Below are 6,000 nucleotides of genomic sequence, written 5' to 3' on the forward strand. Positions count from 1 at the left end.
TGATAAAAGTAAGATTATTGGTGATCTTACTCAATGGGTAAAAAGTAGAGCTAAAGTTAAAAATGTTTGTGACTATGTTGCTTTTATTTCTTAAATTGAACCTAAGAACATTGATGAAGCATTAGATGATGACTATTGAATACTAGTTATGTAAGAAGAATTAATCAATATGAGAGGTGTCAAGTATTGGAGTTAGTTTCTAGGCCAAATGATTGTCCAATTGTAGGTACTAAATGGGTCTTTAGAAACAAAATGGATGAAAATGGAGCCATAACTAGAAACAAAGCTAGGTTAGTTACTAAAGGATACAATCAAAAAGAATGAATAGATTATAATGAGACTTATGCTCTAGTAGCTAGACTAGAGGCCATTATAATGCTTTTAGCCTCTACATGCTATATGAATTTTAAGCTATATCAAATGGATGTTAAGAGTGCTTTTATTAATAAACTTATAAATGAATAAGTATATGTTGAACAACCTCTCAGTTTTGAGAGTCTTACTTTTTCAAATCATGTTTTTAGACTAAAAAAAGCTTTGTGTGGGTTAAAACAAGCTCCTAGAATATGGTATGAAACCTTATCAAAATTTTTAATCAAAAATTATTTTAATAAAAGGAGGGTTGGTAAAACTCTTTTCATTAAAAGGAAAGGCAAAGACATTTTAATTGTGCAAATTTATGTTGACGATATTATTTTTTGTGCTACTAATAAGCATCTTTGTCAAGAGTTTGCTAAAACAATGTAAGGAAAATTAAGATGAGCATGATGGGTGAACTAAACTAATTCCTTGAACTTCAAAAAAAACAAAAGAAGGATGAAACATCTATAAGTCAAGCTAAGTACACAAAAGACATGCTCAACAAGTTTGGTATGGAAAGCACAAGGACTTATCACAGTCCCATGAGCACTTCAACAATGTTTGACAATGATGGAAAAAGATACACCCATTGATCAAAAGCTATACAGATCGATGATTGGTTCCTTACTTTATCTAACCGCTAGTAGACCCAACATAAGATTTAGTGTAGGACTATGTGTTAGATTTCAATAATCTCCTAAAGAACCTCATTTTAAGTGCTGTCAAAAGAATTTTTGGATACTTAAAAGACACAACAAATATAGGAATATGGTATCTAAGATGTTCCATTTTTTATCTCCATTCATATTCGAATGTCGATTTTGATGGATCAAAATCAATAGAAAGAGCACATCTAACACATGTCAATTTTTAGGTAGTATGTTGATTTCATGGTTTTCAAATAAACAAAATAATGTAACTCAACCCATTACTGAAGCTAAATATGTAGCTGTCAAAAATTATTATTCTCAAATGTTATGGATGAAACAACAATTAAAAGATTATGGACTAGGTATGAAAATAATTCCCATTAAATGCAATAATATTAGTGCCATAAATCTCACAAAGAATCCCATCCATCACTCTAGAACCAAATACATAGAAATAAGACATCACTTTATTAGAGATCATGTTCAAAAAGAGGACATTGTTCTTGAATATGAGGTACAAAAGACCAATGAGTTGATATTTTCACGTAACCTCTTGTTAGAGAACAATTCTGCAAAATAAGAAGTGAACTAGGTTTTATTAATCAACCTCAGATGATAAAAGTGTCAAATTTAGTCCTACGCACTTCTTTTACTGGAAATATTGTGTTTGATGATGAATATGAAGTATGGTTAATTATATTGTTAACTGAGCATGTTGAAAAATTGTGTATTTTTGTGAAATTGATATGCATATCATTCATATACTGATATGCACACATAAGCATGGCCATCCAATTCAAAGGGTACCTCAATTGTTGTGAAAGAGAGAGTTTATTCTTTTTAATTCAAAGTTTTTGATCCAAAAATTACATTTGCACTGATTCAAAATGATGTTTTAAGTGTTCTTACACCAAGTACAAGCCTATTTTTGGTAAAAAAAAATCATTTATGGACCCTTTCACATGTTTTTAGAAGTCAAAAACCATGTTTTTCAAGACCATACAAGAACATCTATCGATAGTTGATCCATAACTATCGATAGATAGCTTCTAAAGGCCCATATTAAAATTCCCATGCACCATCTATCAATAGATAGTAGGTCAAGACTAAAAACAAAAATCCCATGCATAATCTATCTATAAATAGAAACCCACGACCAAAAATAAAGTGTTTGAATGTCATCTATCGATAGATGTTCACGACTATTGATTGATGAACTATTTTAAGTAGCTTTGATGCTTATTTTTCTCAAAAACCCACGGCACCCAATTTTCCTTTCTCTAAATCCTCTCACCTCAATCATAATATTCTTCAATTATAAATCGTTTAAGGTGTTTTTCTTTAATCCTTAGTATCAAAAACACAAATTTTACACAAATCATACCCAAATTTTTGAAAAATTTGAGTTAAGGTTCCATATAACCTTAAGTTCCAGATTTCTCAAATTCTCAAAATTTATTGCATTTTGAGATGAATTATTTTGATTAAAACACTTTCGTCTCCTCCTAAACACTTCTACCGGTCCATTTCTCACCAAAATACTTCAATCTTCAATATTCCAAAAATTCCCAAAATGAGCCATAGACAAAACGCACAAAAGTGATTACTCAAAGGGGTCATGTGGTTTTACTGGTGCTAAATCCTCCACAGAACCAAGAAGAGACTCATTCTAGCACAATTTCACTTAACTATTCTATGCACAAAAATTCAAAGATGATTTCACTAAACGGAAGGTAATGCTTAGGCATAACATTGATTTTCACTACTTAAAGTCCATTGGTTTTCCATATCTTGTCAATTTTGAACAATTTGGATGGATGCATTTTCTACGGCTAAATAAGAGATTATACAAAAACTTTGTTAGAATCTTTTACTTTAATGCCATTGAAAATTATCCTAATTGTAAAATTGGTGAGTTAGTAAACCATGATGATAAGTTTGTCACTCACGTAATGGGAAAACACATCCTTGTCACTCCTACTATCCTAGATCGAGTCTTTCATCTAAATGTCCAACACGGTGATATGCGTTACGTTTTTTATGATGGTACATTGCATTCTGTGTTTGTTTATCCTCGACTAAATGACAAAGGTGACTTTAGTTGTAAAAAGTTGTCTTTTATAATTGAGTCTTGCATATCACAATCACACACACTGTCCGCACTTACGGCTCAAACTATTCCACTATCACTAGTAAGGACTTTTTGTTTATTTATCACATCAAAAACAACCACCGCATCTACCTTGCCAAATTCATCATGGATGCCATGCTCTGCACTATCCAAGGGGGCATTAAACCTCTTTTACAACATGTTAGTCAGCGAAATCATTGATCATTTTCAAGTTGACACCCGTTGTGATTCACTAAAAAACCATGTCTTGTTTGATCCCATTGATGAGCATACTATCAACAAGCTAGGTTTTGAATTCAAAAACAACGCTTGGATGAGGAAAGGGTTAGTCGATGAACTGATCTTAGTTGATGATGAGAGTGATGAGGGAGATAAGGGTGAGCCAAGTACCTATGTTAATGGTCCATATAGTATTCTGCCTAGTGCACCTTGCTCTAGTTATCCTACGTCCACCACATTCGATGTCGAGCAGACCTTCATTAGCCTTCTCTCATATATGGAAACCATGGACTCTAGGTTGACTGCCCATATGGATGTCTTGGAGGCACAAAATCTTGAGGTCTTGCAACGCCAACAAGACTTAGAGGATGAGTTACGATCTTGGTTTCCACCACCATCTTAAGCTTTTACGAGAGACATCTCATCACATCATTTTGTGGACTTCGTGGTTGGATGGCTATATGAGCATCTTTTCGTCAAGCATCATTTAATTTTGGTTGTTCATACTTATCTAGTTGTTTCGGTTGTATCTACAATAACAAAAAGCAAGTTTTTTCCAATGGAAAAAATTTTGTTGAAAAATTTCAACGGATTTCCAAACAAAATTCCAACAAAAATTTTTTTTGATTTTTTTTATGGATTTTCATTGAAATTTTCTAATAAAAAATTATCCGTTGGAAATCCATCAAAAAGTCTAAGGCACCAAAAAAATTTAAAGCCAAGCAAATTTTCGAACGAAATTTTCCTTTGGAAAAAGCTATCACTAATAGAAATTTTCCAACGAAATATTCTATTGGAAAATTTTGTCAGTATTATTATTTTTTAAATTTTTTATATAAAATATATTAAGAATTTTTATAAATTTTGTTAATCCTTTATGAGAAATATATTAATAAAATTAAATATATGCATACAAAGGTTTACAACATAAAAAATTTAAATATGATTTCCTTTGCTTATTTTTTTATATATTTTGAAAACATTATTGAATTATAAATTATAAATTAATAGTTCCAAATTCTTTAATTTTATAAAATTAAAAAGTTTATAAAAGAACATAATAAATTTTTTTAATTTTATAAAAATAGATGATAAAATCTAATAATAAATTAAATAAAAAGTAATAATACTTTATGTATGTATTAATATTAGTTAATATAAATTAAAAAGATAGATATATAATAAATTTATTGATATAATATATTTAAAATATATTAGTTTATTATATGTAGACTTGTCAAAATGGGCTTGGCCCATTTATTATTGAAAATTGGGTGGGTTGTACTTGAAAATTTAGGCTTATATTAGAACCGGGCCTAAATAGGCCAACCCAACTGATTAGTGAGTAAAGGTGGGCAGGGGTGGGCTATGCTTGTGGGCTAGAAGAAAAAAATTAATAATTTTATATATTTAACTATATAATAATTTAATTACCAATGGTATTATTTATTTTATATATTTCAATGTTTTTAATCTTTACTTGTCAAATTAATAATTTTAGTTTAGACTAAATCTTATTATCTTTTTTCTTTTATAACAATGAATATTAGATGATAAATTGATAATGATTCAGACTTTGAGACATCATTGCTGTCTAAATAAGATTTAAATATTTTGCTTGAAGATTAGGATTTAGGAAGATATAAATAAGTTTTAAAGTTTCTATTATTTGGTTATACACTTATGTTTATGGGATGATACTTTGTGTTAAAGATTCAAACTTTATTTAGGTAATTTATTTGTTTATTTATATTTGGTGTAATTTATTTGTTTATAACATGTTTTTATTATTCAATTTATGGATTAAATCATAGAACAATTTTATTGATAAAAAGTTTGTTAAGTAGAATTATAAAAATGATTTTTTTTTAAAAAAAAAAATGGACTAACCCAACTCAACCTATGGGCTAGCAAGGGGTGGATTAGGTTAAGGTTTTGATGGCCTATGTAAAAATAGGCTGGCCCAGCCCAACTGATATTTTCTCAGCTCACAAGGGTTTGGGTCGAGCCAGCCCATATTGACACCTCTAATTATATGTATATATACAAATTAGAATCATAACAACAGAATGTATTCATATATATATATATATATATATATATATATATATATATATATATATATTGTCACGACCCGGAACCTCCCTCAGGCCCATGACAATCGCCGCGACGTCCCGATTGACACTCATTATCCGGAATGCCAACCGGAACCCCGCAAGGCTTACATATCAGTTTCTTTCCTTTCTTGTGAGCAATCATTGTTAGATATCGAGTCTTTAGAGAATATATACTATTTTAGATCAAAAACAATCAAAATAAAATTTTCGCCACATAGGGGTATTTTGGTCATTTTTTTCTCAAAAATTTCAAAACTGGCTAAAACGTAATATACAAGTACAAAATACATAATTCATATTCAAAATGAGTTTAAAAGTCTAAAATCTTCATTTAAAACGAAATTACGATTATTTGAATAAAATAAGAAAATAAAAGAAATATTAAGGGAAATATTCTATTTTCTTATAAAACAATATTTATAAAGTTATACGTGAATAATTTTTATAGCGTAAAAGCTAAATAAATTTATACATACTGAAATACAGTAAGCCAAAATATTTAATTTAATTTACAATAACCAGA

Source organism: Theobroma cacao, chromosome 6 (assembly GCF_053813885.1).
Source record: "Theobroma cacao isolate CCN51 chromosome 6, ASM5381388v1, whole genome shotgun sequence".
NCBI lineage: Eukaryota > Viridiplantae > Streptophyta > Magnoliopsida > Malvales > Malvaceae > Theobroma > Theobroma cacao.